General features: G+C 46.0%; 1 pseudogene; it reads left to right on the top strand.

The window, feature by feature from the left end:
- The first annotated feature begins 8,266 nt into the window (after window positions 1-8,266).
- LOC112589694 (putative nuclease HARBI1) lies at window positions 8,267-10,400 on the top strand (annotated as a pseudogene).
- Window positions 10,401-22,098: the final 11,698 nt, after the last annotated feature.

Here is a 22,098-nt window from a genome sequence, read left to right as displayed (position 1 = left end):
CGCCTTATGAGCGAGATCGGGCGGGAGTGAAAATGCGGTTTGCATGCCTCTAATCTCAACACCATTTCAATCAGCGACATAAAAAAGTTATTTGATGCACTTTTTGAACGTGCAAATCATTGTATTTCTGGCTGAAGGAGAATATTTCGAATAAATAACATGATTTTTATCAAGATTTCTTAACTATTTTGTTTTTCTAAAGCCATTCCGATTATTTTTGGGACAAAAAGTGTATTTCTGAAGCACGAAAAATTTTCAAAGTTTTCCAATTGTTTTTATTTGCTTACGAATACTTATTTTTTCTCATTTTGAGTTTGGTTAAGCAATAAATTGGTTATTGGTATATCCGAATCAGACCAAGACAGAATAAAAATAAAAAGAGAACATGGTCACGTTACATGTTTGTTAATTTATTCATAAATGAATTAATTAATTACAAACTACATCCGCTTGGTGTACTGACAATAACATCCGTTTTAACACACCAAGAGTACGCTAGTCTATTATTAATCTGCTAAAGTAACGCGGCATTCACTCTCGGAGATTTCCACGCGACATTTATACCGATGACACAGCCATTCGAAAAAAGAACCTGTGTGGGCCTTTCGCAATCAGTCGTCTTCTAGACATGTAGTCTTCCAGACTCGTATTATCTATCTCGGCAACGTATCATTATCATCTTTTTATATTCATAGTTAGGAAACAATCACTGTAATAGGAGCAACAACGTATACAGACATATTAACGAATCAGTTTTTATATTGCAGACGATTATTCAAAAACCGAGTTGCTTCAATAAAACGATGTTCTATGATATTATCAAGCCGCAATTCCTGGAAAGATGTCGCGACAAGTAAACCAATTTGTGATATGTATATTTACATAACATCGTGCTCGCAAGCATAAACAGCGCCAGAACTATTCATGCGGGTGGGCCACAGGTGGGCCAGTGTTTATATGGGTAGACCATATTTATTATATATTATTGTTATATTATTATACAATATATATCATTTTATCGTTTATTTTAATGTTTCTAACTGTTCCGCTTTGTCTCTGAGAGAAATTAACTATGAAGATAGAATTTAAAATTAATTGTAGAATTTTAATTATAAAAATAACTTCATATAAAAATGCTGAAAACTTGGACGGAATAAGACTTTACACTTCCATAAGTTACGGTATAGCTGGATAAATCTTGAAATATTTGTTATCGTAGGAAACTTCTTCGATAAAAGTTGCAGGGAATAAAAAAATGTATTCAAAGGTGACCTTGACCTTTGACTTGAAATTAAACATTTTGTTTTAAAATATCTTATTTTCGAGATATTTCACTGGTCTGGTACTTTTGCCGCACCCCCTATATATAGGGTGTTATAAAAGTCCCGGAAGAGCAGAATAACTCGAAAAATATGAGTCCTAGAAAAAATGCGAAGTACTTGGTTTTTATGATTTTTTCCTGGCTATCTGACGGTGACCTTGGATTTGACCTCGACAATGACCTTGAAGATCATTTCAAGGTTAGGTCAATTTTTTTAAATGGGACTCCATACTTTTGACCCCAGAAATGAAAAGAGTGGAAAATTTTACGTTCGGACATGTCCTTGAATACTGTCAAATTTGACCTCTGAAGGTCACATAAAGGTCTAAGTTTGTTTTAGGCTGAAAACGCGAATATCTTCGAAAATGCACCTGCTAGGGAGCAATGTTACGCATAAGAATAAGAATGTAGAGGTCAACGAGGGACATTCAGCCGTGACCTTGTCCTTATTCTCAAGGTCGTGAGTTAAGATTATTATTAAGATTAACCGGACTTTTTTAGGACTGAAAATCCATACTTTTGACCTAAAAGTGTCAAGATTGAAAAATTTTACATTCGAATATGGTTTTCAACCTTGACCTTGTTTTCAAAATTATGCGTTTTACGTTACTTCACTGTTCGTGAAGTCTACTGAAAGTAAAGCGTTTCGGAACCCGGCCACTTAAGGCAAGGTGTCTCAAACCCGACCACTGAAGGCAAGGTGTCTCAAACCCGACCACTGAAGGCAAGGTTCAGTTAGTCCCGGCCACTGAAGGCAAAGCATCTTGTAACTCGGCCTGAGATTACAAGAGATGTTCAAAATGTTCTCCATTGACCGTTTGACAGTGTGCTAAACGAACGTACAAATTGTCAGTCGCACTCCTTATCATTTCTGGAGGTATTGCAGCACATTCGTCTATGATCCGTTGTTGAAGCTCATCCAAGTTACGAGGTTTAGTGAAATAAACTTTATTTTTTATATAGCCCCAAAGAAAGATATTAAATGGTGCAATGTCGGGCGATCTCGGTGGCCATTCGATTGTTCCTCTTCTACCTATCCATCGATTAGGGAAAGTATCGTTTAAATAGTTCCGAACAATGCGCCCATAATGTGGCGGTGCCCCATCTTGCTGGAACCAAATATCAAAATTATCACCAACAATCTCCTGTATTGATGGAACAATTTGGTCTGTTAGAAGCTGCAGATAGGTTTCTGAGTTCAAATTCCCATTTATAAAAAAAGGTCCAAACACTTGATTATCATAAGGACCTGCCCAAACATTCAATTTCTGAGGTCGCTGCGTATGTGCTTCAAGCATCCAATGAGGATTTTCGTTGTCCCAATATCTAAAATTATGACGGTTTACCTTACCAGTAATTTCAAAAGACGCTTCGTCTGAAAAAACGATATTACGCAAAAAGTTCGGTTGCTGATTAATTCTTTGCATCATAACTTCTGAAAATTGCACCCTGCGGTCAAAATCATCCTCATTCAACTCATGGTGGAGATGAATTTTGTAGGGGTGGAACTTAATGGTCTTTAGATTTTTGGAAATTGACAATACACTCATTTGAAGCTGTTGAGATGCTTTTCTAATTGACAATCTGGGATTTTCAACAAATGATTGGGCTACTTCAAATTGTCGCTCTTCTGTCGTTTGGGACCTTGGCCTCCCAGATTTTTGGCGGTTTTTATTACTCTCAGTTCCTACAAATCGTCTGATGGTGCGAGATACAGTTGTTACGTCCTGTAGATTTAATTAATAAAAATTCTTTCCTCTCGCGGATTTATATTCTCCTAATGTAACTATAATAGGAATATATACATATATAAATATAAATTAGGAAACAGACCCATCTGGCGAACAGCCGTCGCGCCAAATGAAAGGCGATTCGGGAAAATTCCATAACAGGAAACAGTGCCCTGTTGTAAAAATCTACGTCTTCGTTTAAAGTTTATATCTGGGTAGTGTTCGCCAAGTGTGTCTGTAGTCCTAGCCATAAAAATTTGAAACTCCGCGCTAACAAACCTTCAGTAAAACAAAGCAACACAGAGCATTCCTGCTCTAAAACTTGAAACTTACATCTTCCCAATCCAAAACCATATGTGCCCTATCAGTCAACCAACAAAGCTTACTTCACTGATAGTCGTAAAATCTGATCTCAGCCTTTGATTTACGGCATTTTGATTTTTTCCAGTCGGCCACTTGTATACATTTCTCTATCTCAAGAATCCACCACCTCCACGCTTGTCACGCCTAATTCATTCAGCCAATCATATATCCACCTAAAACTATGAGACACCCACGCTCCATCCTTTAGCCCTTCCATATTCATATCTCCAAAAACTAACTGTCTCCTCCCACGATGTCTTTTAACTTTGCTAATGGCTGAGACTTTTTCCCACTAAGACCAATTCACCCCTTCCTCAAAGGCCATCTCTCTACCCACCCTGATAGCTTTTGCCTCCGATTATCACTATAAAAACCGCGGTAATCCGCCTCCGCGACACACTACTTCTACTTCTACTTCTAATTATACTCTGAAAAAGGCAGTCACACTCTCACTCGGATATTCTGTTTTGAACATTCAGAATTTAGATTTCAAGTCAGACATTCAGATAATATATCTACGATTCATATATCCGAGTTTGTGCAAACCTTCAAAGAAATCAGCAAAAGCCATTAGTGTTTGTGTTATAATTGAACAACCGGAAGGGAGTGGACGAGCACAACTTAACCTACCGAGCAGGAGCTATCAAACCACAATTTTATTTTTTGCTCACCTTCGGGATAACAGGAGTCAGCAGTAAGTTCTGTTTTTTTTGCTTCTACCTTTTCTACCACCATCTTATTAATTCCCCATATTATTGAAATCCGTTTTTAGTGGGTCATTATTACAACATAGGAATAACCCTCCACCACGTTTTCCGAACGTTCGAGGCAGTTTTTGATATTAGCGATCCAGACCAACTTACGTCTCAGATCCACTACCTCCGAGCCATAGTTAATATAGCGTTAGGAACTGATTATCACCCGGATCCTACACTCCTATCCCCTTACCTTCTTCCTCGTTTTTCCCCTGGTACTCCGCCTTCTTCTCCTACACACGCGTCCCCGCCTTCAACCCCTTCGATATCTTATTCACCAGTTTCCTTCTCCGAACTATCCACTCCCTTAAATTCACCCGACCACTCACGCTCCCCCTCACCCGACTAACTCTTTACTCATATTCCTTCCTTTTTTTTTTTTACTATTTCCTCCTTCTTTCACTTCTCATACACACACACATACACATACACAGTCATTCATCAATTGTATTAAACCGCGCCGTAATTCATTTTGTTATTATACTCATTTTAATAAATTTGTTTATATTTCATTTTTTTCCAATTGATTTCAAAATCACATATACCCTTCCAACAGTCAACTCATAGTCTTATCCCCGGTAAAGGGATTCGCGTCCCTGACCGAAAAACGGACCGCTCGTCGCACGTCGGTGCCCGAGTAAAGGGACCCGTCGGGTCCCTAACCCGTCCACTGACACGCGTGTACGAACGAGGTTCGCCTTACTCGCGAACGAAAAGGTTGCGTTCCTCCTCTAGGACGTAACACATTCGATATTGAAATACCTTCGCCTTCATTACAAAAGTTTTCATTGAACAGCAATCTCACTTCACTATATGACCTTTGTCTATCCCCCCATCCTCTCATCATCAATAGCGAAACTCTCATGCTGTGTAAGAGAAGCCATTTGGAATTGAAAACAAAAAATTTGCAAGAATTTGGTATAAAAAATTCGGTTTCTTTATCTTTAAATAAAAATAATAAGTAATGTACCATTGATTGTTAATAATAATATGATAATAATTCAAAACGGACTAGAATGACATCAAAACTTGTTAAATCGATGAAAACTCAAAAACAATCTATTATCTGTTTGACACTGATAGAATCGAGACAAATAAAAACCTTGAAGCATACACTTTATCGGTGGCGAATAAATTTTTCGGATACCGATCCTGGGATTTTTGAGCTCGCTAAAACTGAATCCGACGTCGGATTTTACAAATTCAAGATGGCTGATTCAAGATAGCGGCTGATATTTAAGAATAACAAAAATTGGATCCCGTTTAAGGAGTTTTTGAAGTCGTTTCTGAAATCGAATCCGACGTTGGATTTTACAAATTCAAGATGACCGATCCAAAATGGCGCCCGGTATTGAGGAATTACCAACAATCGGAGTATGACCTCGTACGTAACGTAAAATCTCACTCTTCACATTATAAGAGGGGGGGTAAAAGTATGTGTTTCCAGCCTAAAAAAATTAATTGACCTTGATATGACTGACACATAACCTTAAGAACAACGTCAAGGCGTCAATGTCGTGAAAACGTCATATCCGAACGTAAAATTTTTCAATCTTGACACTTTTAGGTCAAAAGTATGGATTTTCAGTCCTAAAAAAGTCCGGTTTGACCTTAATAATAATCTTAACTCATGACCTTGAGAATAAGGGCAAGGTCACGGCTGAATGTCCCTCGTTGACCTCTACATTCTTATTCTTATGCGTAACATTGCTCCCTAGCAGGTGAATTTTCGAGGATATTCGCGTTTTCAGCCTAAAATAAACTTAGACCTTTATGTGACCTTCAGAGGTCAAATTTGGCAGTGTTCAAGCACATGTCCGAGCGTAAAATTTTCCGCTCTTTTCATTTCTGGGGTCAAAAGTATGGAGTCCTATTTAGAAAAATTGACCTGACCTTGAAATGACCTTCAAGGTCGTTGTCGAGGTCAAATCCAAGGTCACCGTCAGATAGCCAGGAAAAAATCATAAAAACCAAGTACTTCGCATTTCTTCTAGGACTCATATTTTTCGAGTTATTCTGCTCTTCCGGGACTTTTATAACATCCTGTATATCTTTGTATACGAAAGCCTTTGTTTTGAACCGCTATATTTCGAAAACTCACTGCTCATTGCTAAACTGTTCATTGCTAAACTTCCAGTCCATTATCACTCTCGATTTACATACGAAGAACTAACATATAGTAAATCTGTAAAAATTTAGCCGAAAGCAATTTTTCAGAAGGATTCTGCAGGGTCCTTGACTTGTACTCAAATTTTTATTTCATGTAATATATTGTATATCATATCATTAATATTAATTAATTTTCATTTTACAATATGAGAAAATATGCATAAACAGTTATAAAATATGGCATAAGTAAAAAGAAATAACGCAACCTAATAATATTTAACTACCGCACAGCGCAGCATCTACAGTACGATGTTATGATGTTGTTTTGCAAAAACTTCCAAAAACTCGTGACAACTTTCTAGTGTTATGTATATGGATAAATGCCAGATTTGGTAGCAACTATTAAAAAAGTCGTCAGTAATATTAAAGACGATATGTTAGAAAATTTTTATGAGCTTTCGTAAAAGAATTGAATTTTGTCCACATTTGAATGGTGCGCGCTTCCAAAATGTTTATCGTTAGCTTATTTGATCACTAGCAACAAAATAAACTGATACATAAACATTTTTTTTTATTTTATTTACTAGGTGCGCAACTAAGTTTCCAGGTTTCACACATGGATGGCGCTAACGACACATGTAGTCGACATACATGTCTGAAGTTGTATTTTTTTTATAGCTTGGACATCTCTTAACAATAACCAACACATATCGCAACGCAAAAATATTTTTTCTAACGACGAAGATGTCGAGTTTTGTGCCAAATAAACAGCATTTGCGGGAAGCTTTGCTTTTCTGCTTTAACTTGAAAAGAAGTGCAGCTGAAGCACGTCATTTGCTTGAGGAGGCCTACAACGAACATGCACCATCGAAAACTACCTGTGAAGATTGGTTTAAACGCTTCAGAAGTGGCGATTTCGACACTGAGGACAAGGAGCGCTCCGGAAGACCAAAAACAATGAAGGACGCCGATCTGTAAGCGTTATTGGATGAAGATGATACGCAAATATAAGATCAACTTGCGGAGGCATTAAACATGACTCACTAAGGTATTTCCAAACGTTTACATGTTATGGGAAAAATTCAAAAGGAAGGAAAATGGGTGCCGCATGAGTTGACTGAGAGACAGATGGAAAATCGAAGAGCCACTTCCGAAATTTTGCTTTTGCGGCATGAAAGAAAGAGTTTCCTGCATCGAATTATTACTAGCGATAAGAAGTGGATATATTTCGAGAATCCCAAACGCAAAAGATCGTGGCTTTCACCTGGCGAAGCATCAACATCGACGGCACGGCCAAATCGCTTCGGAAAGAAGACAATGCTCTGCATTTGGTGGGACCAGAAAGGAATCGTGTACTATGAGCTGCTGAAACCGGGCGAAACTGTCAACGGGCATCGCTACCAACAACAGCTGATCAATTTGAACCATGCATTGCTCGAAAAACGGCCAGAATGGGACACGAGACACGAACGAGTGATATTGCAGCACAACAACGCTCCGTGGCATCGCACTTCCATCGTCCAGGACATCATCAAAACGCTGAAATGGGATTTGCTACCGCACCCGCCGTATTCGCCAGACCTAGCCCCTTCCGATTATCACTTGTTCCGGTCGCATGGCTTGACTGGGCAACACTTGGCCAATTTCGAAGAAGTGCAAAATTGATTGGATGAATGGTTTCGGTCCAAAGACGCGTCGTTTTATCGTCGCGGTATTCATGTATTGCCAGCAAAAATGTGTAGCTAGCGAGGGACGATACTTTGAATAAACCATTTTTTGTATTTCTCTTGAAATTTTCCATTTTTCATTGATCAAATAACCCGGAAACTTAGTTGCGCATCTAGTATATGTATACAGGAAGGAAAATGGAAATTATAAAAATGGATCTTATAGATGTATGGATGTTATTTTTTGAAGAAAATTGCAATATGAAGAACATTTAGCATTCATACGAAAATGGCGCATTAAGATTCAAAATTTCTATGAAGATGTTGTTAGTACAATACATATTCGTTAAATGGTAATGATTTCTAAAAACATTTCTAAAAACATGTAAACGTTTGGAAATACCTTAGCGAGCTGCACTTCTTTTCAAGTTAAAGCAGAAAAGCAAAGCTTCCCGCAAATGCTGTTTATTTGGCACAAAACTCGACATCTTCGTCGTTAGAAAAAATATTTTTGCGTTGCGATATGTGTTGATTATTGTTAAGAGATGTCCAAGCTATAAAAAAATACAACTTCAGACATGTATGTCGACTACATGTGTCGTTAGCGCCATCCATGTGTGAAACCTGGGAAACTTAGTTGCGCACCTAGTAAATAAAATAAAAAAAAATGTTTATGTATCAGTTTATCTTGTTGCTAGTGATCAAATAAGCTAACGATAAACATTTGTGAAATATTATCACAGAAAGTGATAAATATGTAATCTAAATTTATATAATATGTTTGTTTTTTACAGATTAAAAACTCATTTTCGGGTAGAGAAGGAAACCTTTGAACAGTTAGTTCAAAATTTTAGGCCATTATTATATTTAGATGAAGGTGGTAATAAAATACTTCCAGATAAACAAATTGCTATATCGTTATGGTTTTCTGGGAACCAAGAAGTTTTAGGTAATTATAATTTTAACACCTAAAACATTTCATAATTTAATAAGTTATATATTAAATTGAATAAGATTTGAATTATATGATGTTATTTGATTTCATAAATATTACATAAAAACAAATACATAATTCAGTGCATAAACATATTTTACTTTACAATAAGATAGTGTAAACAGTTAACGGATAAAACTCCGTTTAGACCGCGGAATATTAGGTAGGGCCTGTAGATTCAAGGAACATAAACAGAATCTCGGACAAAGAGGCTTGACGACCGAAGCTGTTATTCTAATATGTTAGCTATTGTTCGCGAGTCTAGGATTAGCATGTATTTTGACAACATATCGATATTCATGTCGCGAATAATGTGACGACTCATTGCCTTTAACTGGAGGCTCATCAGCATCGACATGAACCAATGAGAAGTCCGCGAGGACTATTCGAAAAGGAAGATTTAAAAGCAGCCACGAGGATTGAAGGACATATTTTTCTCGGACATCATTAGAGACTTGCTTTGCTCGGGCTGTGCCTTTTGCTTTACGGCTTTGTTCGCTTACGCTTTGTTTTGTTACGATTATTACACGAGAATAAATATCATTGTCTGTTATCGTTGAATGCTTCGAGTACGTATCAATTTCTACTGAGCAATTACCTTTACCGCATTCCTTTCCACGCATCGCGGTAGCTTCTGTTCTCGGCGATTTTTGCGACCAATTCTCCGTTTCGCTTATGGTTTAGCTTATCGTGAGGAGGCGAAATCTAAAGATTCGACTAAAATAGTAATAGTGATATTAATTTTTTTATTAAAATACATTTTAATTGATTCAATCAGAAGTTTTATTAATGCGATGAAATTAACGTATGTAATAAATTATTTTAATACTTTGATTTTAGATCGATAGCTGATCGATTTGGTTTATCTAAAGATACTGTTTGGAGAACAGTACAAAAAGTATCTAAAGCATTGACCGCTAATGCACATAATTACATTAAATAGCCGGAACCTTTTGAAATGGACCAATCTCGGAGGGAATTTGAAAATATAGCTGGTTTACCGGGTGTAATTGGAGCTATTGACGGATGCCATATTCAAATTAATGCTCCTATAAGAGATTCGCAAAGTTACATTAATAACAGGAACATTATTAACAGGAAAGGATACCATTCTATCGTTCTACAAGGAATTTGTGACACTTCATAAAATTTATTGACCTCTCACTGGCATTTGTGGCAGCATTCATGACGCTAGAGTTTAGCATATGAGCGACATTAAACGTCTAATTATGCCAAAATGATTACAAATATTTTCAAGATTATTATTATCTTGTTGCTGATGCAGCATATCCTTTATCAAATCGTATGTTAACACCATATCGTGACAACGGTCATCTCAAACAATGGCAAAGTAATTATTGCGTGCAATACATATGCACGCATGTAATACTTATGTTATATATACTTATTCTCTCTCTTAGGTCAATGACTCCACGACATCTTGCAAGAAGTGTCATCTAGCGTATATGAAAATACACTATAACATAAAGTATAATATAATCAGTGATATAATAAAAACAGGCACTTTCATTTAATTTTGCTATTCTGTTTCAAGTCTATTTAAAATATCATTTTTATCTGTCTATTCAATTTTTATGCGGTAAAAAGAGTTCTGTCGTATATATATTAAGTAATATTCTTGTGCTGTAAACCAAATTATGAAACGTAGGAACGCTTACTCCACTTAAACAAGGTGTAACAGAAATAAAAATAATTTTAGATGAATAATTTCAGACCCAAACAGTACAGCAGAATTAGGATTAAGTAGTAATAGGAATTAAAGTAGTAAAGAAAAAGTAATAATAATTTCCCAGATAGAAAATATACGTCATTTTTAACGTTATTTTTTATCAGCTTTGTCATTTTTTGGTCCAAACTGACCACATTTGGAACGTCAAAGTGACGTGTGCTTGCTAACTTATTGGGTTATTGACATAATGAGGAAATTATCTTGTAACGGCCGAACTCCGCGGTTCGGTCGCTGCTACGCGTTTCGCGCGGATAACGCTCGTCGGAGTCCGGATTCGAGGAGGAGTAAAGCAGCGAGACACTTGATAATGGCAATCGAAATAACTTAGCTTTATTGTATGCTTAATTGTGATACAAGAGTTCGGCCCCGAAGGCGGTGTCGCGGGTTGCGTCTATAAGGCGCGTCGGTACGGTACGGTGCGGTGCGATGAGCGGTACAAGCGCTCGTACAGACGGATAGGCCGTGCGGAAGGCGGGGCCTATTACGCGACGCGTATAGACGGTAATGACGGTAACGACGCGGTGATCGGTCACGCTTCGCGGACGCTGGGCGTCTCGAACAATTATCGCCCAATACTTGCTTCGAAATCGCTCGCGTAAAAATGGTCGCCGGAACGGAGATTTCGATTCCCGGTCGAACGCACGCACGTAAGTCGCGGGGTACGCGAAATGATTTCGTCCGTCGGGGCCGAGGACTCTCGACAGAGAAGGCGTACGCACCTTCCCTTTTCCCTACGTTCGCGGAGGAAAGCGACCAAGTGCTGCGGACACTCAGCGGAGACGGCGGACACACCGTCCCGGGTTCTTGGTCGCTAGACGGATCGCCTAAAGGCTGAGTACGCTCAACGGAGTTCGCCGATGGACGAACCCCTGACTCAAGGCGGCGAGTAAAGGCGAGAGACTGTCGAGTACGCTCGACTGAGCACGCGCACGCACGAACCCAGGAAGCCGGGAGCCAAGTATCGAGTACGCTCGATCGAGACTGCGGACGCACAATCCCGTTTGCTTAGTCGCCGGTCGGGTAGTCGGAATACGGAAGCAGAGCGAAACGGTCCGGATCTTCTAGCTATCGGCATAGAGCGTCTATCTAGAACGGCGGTACGGATCGGTCTGGTCTGGTCTGGTCTGGGTAGTCGGAATACGGAAAGCAGAGCGAAACGGTCCGGATCTTCTAGCTATCGGCATACAGCGTCTATCTAGAACGGCGGTACGGATCGGTCTGGTGATAGAAGCTCGATCGCCGCCGTTTTTATAGTTGATCGCGCTAGGATTGATACGGCGGCGATCGAGCAGCGCGCCTATCGGCGCGAGGCATGATGACGGCGCGTGATCGCGGCCGCGCGCGCTAGCGGCAGCGCGTGATCGCCGCGGCGCGCGATAGCGGCGGCGCGTGATAGCGGCTGCGCGATCGTTTCTGTATTTAGGGTGGCGCAAGCACCGTTCTTCGGCCCGACAGGTGGTCGGTCGGGCCGGTTAGTAACGAGGTGCATCTGCGCCTCGTTACAATCTAAATAAATGTAAACACGTATTTAATTGTTTTCATTAGGCGCTTCTATAGCTTTGTCCCTGCGGTTCGCCCTGCTCGTCATCCCATAACCTGCGGGCTGTATGTCGCTCAGGGATATTCATCCTATGGCGTTGTTTTGCCGCCCGCAAAGCGTCGCGCATACACATCTGGAACTCCGTCCGGCTAGGCTTATTGAAGTGGCGATTATTGCCAACAGCGTCTGGGTAAAATAATATACATTTCACTTTTCTTAAATTAAACGTATTATCGTGCATTTATCATAATTTGTTCTTGTAAAGTGACTTTCCTCAGGACGAGCAATTTCAAATTCAAATTTTATAATGTAATATGTAAGCGTTACCATAAAAAAAAACTGCAATACTAGAGAAGAAGTTTTTGATATCAATATTACAATTATATATGCATACAGTCGTGGCAATAAGGTTGTTTGTTTTTTTTTGTTTTTGATGCAGTTTGGAACACAGCTGATAATCCAATCAAACAACTCAAATAGTAAACATATGTACATGTTGACATCAAAATTTTGGTCAGATCAGACCAAAACATGACCGACGAATGACCAACATGACGTGTGCCCGGCTACTGAGAAGATTTCTTATTGCACAATTCGGCTACGCTCGAACTGCATCGAAAAAAAGCAGTCCACGACTTTACATATACAGGATGTCCCATTTTAACGTCCCACTCCAAATAACTCTTCAGTATTGAAGTTTCAAGGAAAATAATTCGAATAAAAAGTTGTAGGGATTTAAGTGAGCTACCTTATGATGACCTGACTTGACCTTGACCTCTATTTTCAAGATCATTTGGAGGTCAACTTGCGTTTTTTAAATGGGAACTCTTATTTTTTATTACACTGTTTTTTTCTACTAGTTAATTTGAACAACTTTTGTCTGAAACATTTTTTTTATTTGTCTAATATTTTTTGAGATATTTAAGGAAAACTTGATAACTTTTTCAGTATTTAACTTACGATATCTCGCTAATTATTTGTCGGAAGAAAAAGTGGTACTAGACTTTCATGCTTTATTTTGTCTCAAGAATATATTGTTATAATAGCGCCCTGATTTTTGTTAATTCGATGATTTTGAAATTTCCAATAATCAGTAAGTTAACAAAAGTCAAGGCGCTATTGTAACAATATATTCTTGAGACTAAATAAAGCAAGAAAGTCTAGTACCACTTTTTCCTTCCGACAAATAATTAGCGATATCATAAGTTATATACTGAAAAAGTTATTAAGTTTTCCTCAAATGTCTCAAAAAATATTTGACAAATAAAAAAATGTTTCAGACAAAAGTTGTTCAAATTAATTAGTAGAAAAAACAGTGTAAAAAATTAGTATAAAAAATAAGGGTTCCCATTTAAAAAAACGCAAGTTGACTTTCAAAATGACCTTGAAAATAGAGGTCAAGATCAAAGTCAAAGTCATCATAAAGTAGCTCACTTAAATCCCTACAACTTCTATTCAGATCATTTCCTTGAAACTTCAATACTGAAGAGTTATTTGGGATGGGACATTAAAATGGCATCCTGTATATGAGTGTAAGAATAATTTTTTTTATGGTATGCATGTAGTTGCTTAAATTTGAAATTTAAAATTTCTTGCTTTCTTACAATGATTTTACGAGATCAAGTATGATTTTTATAATTAAGACAAATATATGACTTTTGCTACGATACTCGAAAGTAAAAAGGTTGGAATACTTTTGTCGATGATGTTTTCCAGCAATCACAATGTAAACATGTAACATAGCTGTTAATTGTAATTTCCTACTCAACAATGTAACTATACAGGTATCCGGGAAATGTTGGAAACGATAAATTATGAAGATTTATTTATCAGGTCAAGCTGAGAAGAAAAGTTATATACCATTTGGCAAACATCGCAACAGTTATCAAGTTATTAATGATTGAAGATGGCTACATTTGGAGACTTTTTTAATTAATTAATAATTTGGTCATTTGCGCATTTATTAGAAACAATGTAAGGACTTATTGTTCCGAATAAACCTAATATACAAATTATATATTGGCTATTGTATCCTAACGATAAATTGACGATCCAGGATTCAAAGTTTCAATATATTCATATCTATCGCTAGGCCAAAGTAGTCGTTATATAATTGTAGATTAGGTCATTCTGAATAATAAAGTCCTCTATTATTTTGCAAATAAGTACGCAAATAATCAAGTTATTAATTTAAAAACTTCTAAAATGTGGTTACTTTTAATCATTAATAACTTGATAACTATTGCGAGTTTTGCAAAATGATACATGACTTTTCTCCTCAGTTTTACCTGATAAATCTTCACAATTTTTTGTTTTCAAAAGTTCCGGGCCACTCTGTATAATGCGTGTGTATACAACATTTACATTTTAATAGGACACGAACAGTTACGTTATATCCGAATAAAACACGTGTATCTAAAAATATCTTAGAGATATCTTTAAAATATCTTTTAGACACTTATATCTAAAGACCTCTTAAAAAACTCTTTTAGACTCTTTAACTTTTTTAGACACGCATATTTATGTTATTTTATGTTTGTTGGATTTGAACAAATTCCGGCATCCAATAGGAGTTCGTCTTGTAAAGAATCTAAGTGAAACGAAATTGTTCTATTGGGATACCAACATTTCTTCAACTGCATAGAAGAGAGAGAAGTGGTATCTTTCTGTTTTTTGAGTATACGTCAAAATTACATTATTACCAAGTGTAACGAATGCTATAAAATATAGCGAGTCTACAATAGATGTAATAAGTCTGAAAAGTCGTAAGAAATTTAATTGACTTATTCTTAATTATGCTCCTCACATTCGACTGTTAATTTCTTGCGGCTTAAGATTTACTACTACATATCGTAAATTCGGTTTAATACAACGCGTGTTAAAATAAAAAGAATGACTGTGTCAATCAGAGAAATAGTAAAANGTGCTTCGGCATTCTGGTACAGGGGGCTCAGGCATCCCGGCAGACCCTAGCCTATCATACCGTAACCCTAGGTCATGTCTCTGGGGCCGGGGGTCTTGCCTTAATTGGCCGGACCGCGAGGCGGGTCCTCTATAAAACACCACGTAATCCTACGGTTGAGGCATGCCACGCTTATGGGATGAATGGCAGGTGCGTGACCTGTCGCTAGTGGTTCCTCACCCTGGGCACCTGGCGAACCCAGGGGACACGCTAGCCTTACCCCGGGTAATGCGGGGGCTCTACCGGGGTCGACGCCCACTTCCCGCCGTGCTCGTGGGAACAATATGGATTCTCAAATTAATAACACAAACTCCGAGCTCTTGAGCTCAGAGCCTTCGGGCTCAATGGTCCTAACGGACGGGCGTAGCTGCCCGTCCATGAACCAACCACCCGTTTCGGGTGATTTTCAGTAGGGATGGGGTTGCAGTGGTGGAGAGAATCCGTCAGGCGGATGCCTCCTCCCCTCCCCCCGGGGAGGTTGAGCAAGCGGACTCCAGGGGACTAGCCCCTGGAGGGCCGCCTATAACCGAGGACCGACCACCGTCCTTAAAACCAGCGCCTCCCTGACCGCGGGGATGGCGTGGTGAGCCCGCCGGTTAGGTTGACGCGGGCGGCCACCCAGCGTGGAACAAACGGATCCCTGGTGTCCGGGGGTAAAACCACGGCATCAGGGACCAATAGACCGGGTCCCCTCTGCTCAAAGCGGAGGAAGGAGGAACCTTCCTCTGCAAACAAGGGAACCAAGGAGGGATCAAAGGAGCAGCAGGAACGTCGGGGCTGATCACTGGTCCGGTGATACGCTCCGACATTATCCTTTCGCAGGGCAGCAGAGTCCAGCTACTAGGCCCGGTGAAGACCACTGCGGGACCAGGAGCAGGATCGGCCAAAGGCGGAAACACCAGTGGAGGGAGGAAGAGGATGAGAGAGGCCACTAATTCTAGTGGCTCCTCCTCCGGTGCAGAGTTTCCTGTCCTGGAACCAACGAGGAAGGGACCGGGTCGGCTACCCACCACCGGGGAAGGGGTGGGGACGAAAAGGAAGAAGGAGTTGGAGAGGGAAAGGAAGAAGGAGGAGGAAAGTAAAAGGTTGGAGCAGGATGTCCGGATGCTCCTCGATACCGGAATGTTGCGGTCCCTTGAGGACAAGCGCCCGGTCGAGGAGATATTCCGCGACAATGCAACAATCAACCTCCTCAGAGAGGCCAGGATGGCCGAATTGGCCTCGGAGGTGGGCCGAGCCTTAGGTGCGGTTCGGCTGATCTCGCGAAGGTCCCGTACCTTAAAGGGGACCTTCGTGGGACTGCTGAGCCGCGCCGTGGCCACCTCCGAGGCGGTGATGGCCACTCTGCTCGCGCGAACGGCGGAATTGGACAACCGGGGGGAGTAGGCTTCGGAAACAAAAAGGGAGGCGGAGGAGCTCCGAAATGAGTTTAAAAAACTCAGGGTGGAAAACAGGAGGCTGGGCGAGGGCCATAAAGGCCTCCACCTCCTCGACCCCCTCCCCTCTTCTCTCTTTGCTCCCCAGAGGGAGAAAATTGTCGTACGCGGAGGCGGCGGGATCAACGACATCAACGACTACGTCGGCGGAGGAAGAAGAGGAGAAGAACAGGAAGGAAGACAGGAGGAGGAAGAAGAAGAGGAGGAGGGAAACCAACCCTCCCTACCCCCCCTCCACCCTCGAGAGGGAAAGAAGCGGAGGTGGGGTGCTTATAGATGTCCCGTCGTACAACGATAACCTTCCGGAGCACCCACCCCCTCCAACTTGGAGCACAGAAAAGGCGGAGGAGGAGTTGGACGCCGCCATGGCCGTCTCGGCCCATGCTTGCGGCCATGAGGAGTAGCTCCGCCGCATGAGGGCGGAGCTCGATTCCTTAATGGCGGCAAGCGGAGGGGGCCGGGCGGCTGTAGCGGTGGCGACATCAGCAACGGCCACGGCGCAGGCGGACACCTAGGCACCGCGGACACAAGTGGAGCCGAAGGGGTCCAAGGAGAGAAGAAGGAAGGAAAAAAGGAAGAGGCAGAAGAAGAGGACGAAAGAAAGGGCCAAGGAAATGAAGGAGAAGGAAGATAGAAGGGCCCGGGGGGAAGGAAAGGGAATACCGGCAAGGGAGCTGTTGGAGGCGATCCGGCGACCAACCGGACCCCAGCGGGAACCAGTAGGGAGGAACGAGCCTACGTGGTCCCAAGTAATGGGGAGGAGGGCGAGGCAGGGGGGGGAATGGGACCTCCACCGTCTCGGCCGCTCCCCTACCAAAACAGAAGGAACCCGGGAGGGGGACGTCGGCGAAAATACCGGGCAAACCGAAGCCGCCTCGCTCGGCGGCCGTCACTGTCACGTGCCCCGAGGGAAAGTATGAAGAGTTCATGCTGGAGGCCAGGCGCCGGATCAGGCCGGCGGACCTTGGGATCAAGGTGTCCCTAAGGGTCCGCCGGGCCCTGAACGGGCAATGTTAATTGAGGTGCCTGGCCTCAATGTCGGGGCGTCCGCCGTCCGGCTTGCGGAGGAGCTCCGCAAGCTGGCCACGGTTATCGCGTCCAACGTCCGGCTAAGTTCGCAGCTTTGCGAATCGCCGGGCTGGACGCGACAACCGGGGCCGAAGAGGTGGCGGCCGCGGTGGCCCTCGCTGGGGGATGCACGCCCGAGGAGGTTTCCTCGGGCGTGATGAGCGTCTCCCAGCGGGGGATTGGAGCTATGGTGGTGCGGTGTCCGCTGGCGGCGGCCGCTAAGGTCGCCGCCGCGGAGCGGGTACCAGTCGGATGGACCCGCGCCAGGGTGACGGCGCTGCCCGCTCGCGCAACATTGTGCTTCCGCTGCTTGGAGCGGGGGCACGTGCGCGAGCGGTGCACAAGCGCCGTCGACCGTAGCGGTATGTGCTACCGCTGCGGTAACCCCGGCCACCGCGCCAAGGGATGCCAGGAGGCGGTGAGGTGCCCGGTATGCGCTGAGGCGGGCAGGCCCTCCGATCGTAAGATTGGAGGACCTGCCTGCAAACCCCCTCCCAGGAGGAAAAGGGGGGCAAGGAAAAAAGAGGGAGAGAGGCAAAAGGGGGGAGGGACTACTGGCGGGGGGGGGCCTGAACCACCACCGCCAGGAGAGGACCGGACCCCATCAAGCCTGAGGAGAGGAGAAGGGCCTCCCCCCACCGAAGGAAGAAGGAACTGCAGTAGTTCCGACTGCCTCACAGGCAAAAACCCAGGAGGGAAAGCGGGTTCTAACAGGCAACCTCATCGATTTCGACTGGGAACCGGAGACCACCCAGGAACCGACACCTCTGCCCAGAAGGAAAAGGAGAGGGGAAGAGGAGGAGGCCCATAGGGATGAAGACGACCCGAAGGTAAGGAGGGTGGAGCCCTTGGGCACACCTCCAGCAGCGGTGGAGAGGGGGGAGTCGGTGGAAGCGCTGCCCCTGGCTTCCCCTCAGGTTGGTCCTCCCTCGTACCCCCCAGAGGAGGAAACCACGCAGGTAGGGAGCTCCCATATCTCTGCAGAGACACCCGCGATGGAGGCCACCATGGCCGAAACCCCCTCCGGGGAGACCGAGACGGCAGAGCCGTCGGAAGTCTCCCATGAGGAGGGGGTTGAAGTAGGCAGCCCGGAGGAGGCGTGAAAGGCCTAGCCTTCACGCTACTCCGGGCCCTACAGGCCAATCTCGGCCGCGGCGCCCGGGCTCAGGATCTCTGCTTGCAGAGAATGGCCGAGCTGGCCGCCGGGCTGGGGGTGGTCGCCGAGCCGTACTGGGTGCCGGTACCAGGTCCGAACTGGTTCGGCAGCCCGGACGGCTCGGTGGCCATGGTGGCGAACCCTGCGGCGGGGACCCCCCCTGTACTTTTAGGGAGAACGAGTCCTCGTACGTGGCGGCCGATTGGGGGCCCATCACTGTGGTGGGGGTGTATCTCCCCTACTGCAGGAATAAGGCCGGTCTCGAGGAGCTCGCCCCAGTGAAGAGGATCCTCGACAGGATCGGGGAATTGGTACGTAGGTGCCATCCCCGACCTGTCGTGATTGCCGGGGACTTCAACGCCCACTCGGAAAGGTGGGGCTGCAGTCCCCGGCAAAGGGACCCTCGGGGCGAGTCCGTGATCGGCTGGGCAGCGGGGCTGGGCATCCTGTTAATGAACAGGGGCTCAACCAGCACCTGTGTGCGGCCGAGGGGGAGTTCGGTCATAGATTTGACCTGGGCCATCCCCTCGGCCGCCGGGATGTTCCACGAATGGAGGGTGGAGGCGGAGGGCGAATCGCTGTCTGATCATAGACATATAGCGTGGGCCCTCCGCCTCCCCAAACCCGCACAGGTGCTGGCCCGCTGCCTAGGGGAGGGGAACTTTCCCCTCCCCAAAAGATGGGCTCTTAATCGACTAGATTTGGACAGGTTTCGGGCGGCCGTCCTTGCGGCCACCTGGCACCTAGATGTGGGGCCAGGTGAATGGGACCCCAGCCCCACGGATGGGGCTAGGGAAATAGTGGGCATTGTGGCGTCGGCATGCGACGTCGCGATGCCCCAATCCCACCCCCGCCGGTGCCGGGCCATGTACTGGGCCATGACGGAGGAGCTGGAGGCCCTCCGAGACTCCTCCGTCCACGCTAGACGGGCGTACTATCGGGCCCGGCGACGAGGCGGGGATGCCGCAGGGACAAAAGAGGGCTACCTGAGAGCCAGGAAAGCCCACAAGGTCGCCATCGTCGAGGCCAAGCGAGCGGCCTGGGAGCATATAGTGAGCTCCCTGGACGACGATCCGTGGGGGCGCCCATACAAAAAGGTCATGGGGAAGATCCGCCCATGGGTGCCCCCACCAACGGAGACGTTGGACCGCCAGGCCCTCGAGGAGTTCCTGGATGCCCTCTTTCCGAGGGCAGAAGGGGGTCCCCCCATGATCCCGACCCCCCCGTTGGGGGAGGGTGATTGGGACGAGGGTCTGGCGGTGAGTCCAGAGGAGCTCACTGCGGCCAGGAAAAGGTTCGGGGCCAAGGGGAAAGCCCCTGGCCCCGACGGAATTCCTGGCCGGGCCTGGGCCCTCGCCCTCGGCGAGGGAAACCTGTCCGAAGCCACACGCAGGGTTTTCAGCGGGTGTCTGAGGGAGAGGGTATACTCTCCAGAGTGGAGGAGGGCCAGACTGGTCCTCCTCCCCAAGGAGGGCAAAGCACCCGGGAGTGCGTCGGCCTATAGGCCGATATGCCTGCTGGACGAGGCGGGCAAGATGCTGGAGCGCATCGTTGCCGACCGCCTCGTCCAGCACCTGTCCTCGAAAGGGCCGGACCTCCACGACCGCCAGTACGGGTTCAGGCCCGGAAGGTCAACGCTGGATGCTATCCAGTGCTTCCGGGACCTGACCCGGGCGGTAGTGGAGGAGGAGGGCGGGGTGTTGTTGGCAGTGTCGTTAGATATAACGAACGCCTTCAACACCCTGCCCTGGCCGGAGATTGGACGGGCCCTCGAACACCACGGGGTGCCCGTCTATCTCCGGCGAATCCTATCGGCCTACTTCGGGGGCAGGGACCTCACCTTCCCAGTGGAGGGCGGGGTCCAAAGCCGGCGCGCTATGGAGCGCGGTGTTCCGCAGGGGTCGGTTCTCGGCCCCCTGCTATGGAACATCGCGTTTCGACCGGGTGCTGCGCACTCCGCTTCCCCTCGGTTGCCATGTCGTCTGCTACGCAGACGACACGTTAGTGGTAGCCGGGGGGGAGAGCTGGGGGGAAGCCCGCCTCCGCGCGGAGACGGCATTGGTGTCAGTGGTGAGTACCATCAGAGACCTGGGTCTCAAGGTGGCGCCCCAAAAGACCCAGGCCGTGTTCTTTCACGGCCGGGGTCGGAGGGTGCCGCCAGGGACCCGGGTACTCGTAGATGGAGTACACGTCCGCGTCGGGCCGACGATGAGATATCTCGGCCTGACGCTGGACAGCCGCTGGAGCTTCGGACCCCACTTTGGGGAACTGGCCCCCAGGGTGCACAAGGCAGGACTGGCGTTGGCCAGCCTGACGCGCACCCAAGGGGGCCCAGGATGGAGAGCTCGCCGCCTGTACGTCACGGCGGTGCTCTCGATCGCCCTGTACGGGGAGCCACAGCTGGGGGCCTGCCGCAGAGGCAAGTGCGCACTGCGGCAGGCCCTGAGGCCCGTGCTCATCAGGGCGATTCGGAGGTACCGGACCGTGTCGTACATGGCGGCGACCACCCTGGCGGCGTCCCCCCTGTGGAGCTCCTAGCCGAGGAGCGGCATCTCCTTTACTGAAGGGTAAAGGAGCTTCATAGAGAGGGAAGAATGTTGGCCAGGGCCCTAAGGGGTCTGAAGTTCCAAGCCGAGGCTCGGACCCGGGAGAGGTGGGAGGACTTATTGTCCGACCCCCGGGGTCCCGGGCCAGCGACGGCAGCGGCTGTCCGCCCCTGCCTGTCCGAATTGACAGGCAGGAGGGGACGTGGACTATCCTTCCGTCTAGTGCAGGTGCTGACCGGGCACGGGTGCTTCGGTCGGTACCTGTGCCGGATAAGGAAGGAGCTCACCACTCGATGCCACCACTGCCCGCGGCGGAGGACACGGCGCACCACACCCTCGTGGTCAAAGCCATGTGCGGGAGCGAGGCGTGGACAGCGGCAGTCTCCTTCTGTGAGACAGTAATGTCCCAGAAGGAGACCGCCAAGTGGGGGCGAAGACAGTACCGGGGCTGCGGGGAGCAGCTCCCGGGCGGACAATGCCCCCAGGGGGACGAGAGACGCGACAGCGGGCCCGGGGCAGCGCCGGCCGAGGGGGGCTCACAGACCCGCGAAGGTAGGGAGTCCCCTCGGCCGCCCCGGGCCCGCCACCGGTCGCAAGGGGGGGATTAGGGGGCGGCAAGACGCCTTCCCTACCTTCCCCCCCCGAGCGAACGGACAAGTAGGGACAGGGGGGAGCGGTGCCCCGGTTGGGGCCGGGCCCGC

This window comes from Harpegnathos saltator, unplaced genomic scaffold, assembly GCF_003227715.2.
Source record: "Harpegnathos saltator strain DR-91 unplaced genomic scaffold, Hsal_v8.6 scaffold586, whole genome shotgun sequence".
In the NCBI taxonomy this organism is placed as follows: domain Eukaryota; kingdom Metazoa; phylum Arthropoda; class Insecta; order Hymenoptera; family Formicidae; genus Harpegnathos; species Harpegnathos saltator.
Note: the sequence above shows the minus strand (reverse complement) of the source record. Positions and strands in the feature narration are given on the sequence as shown.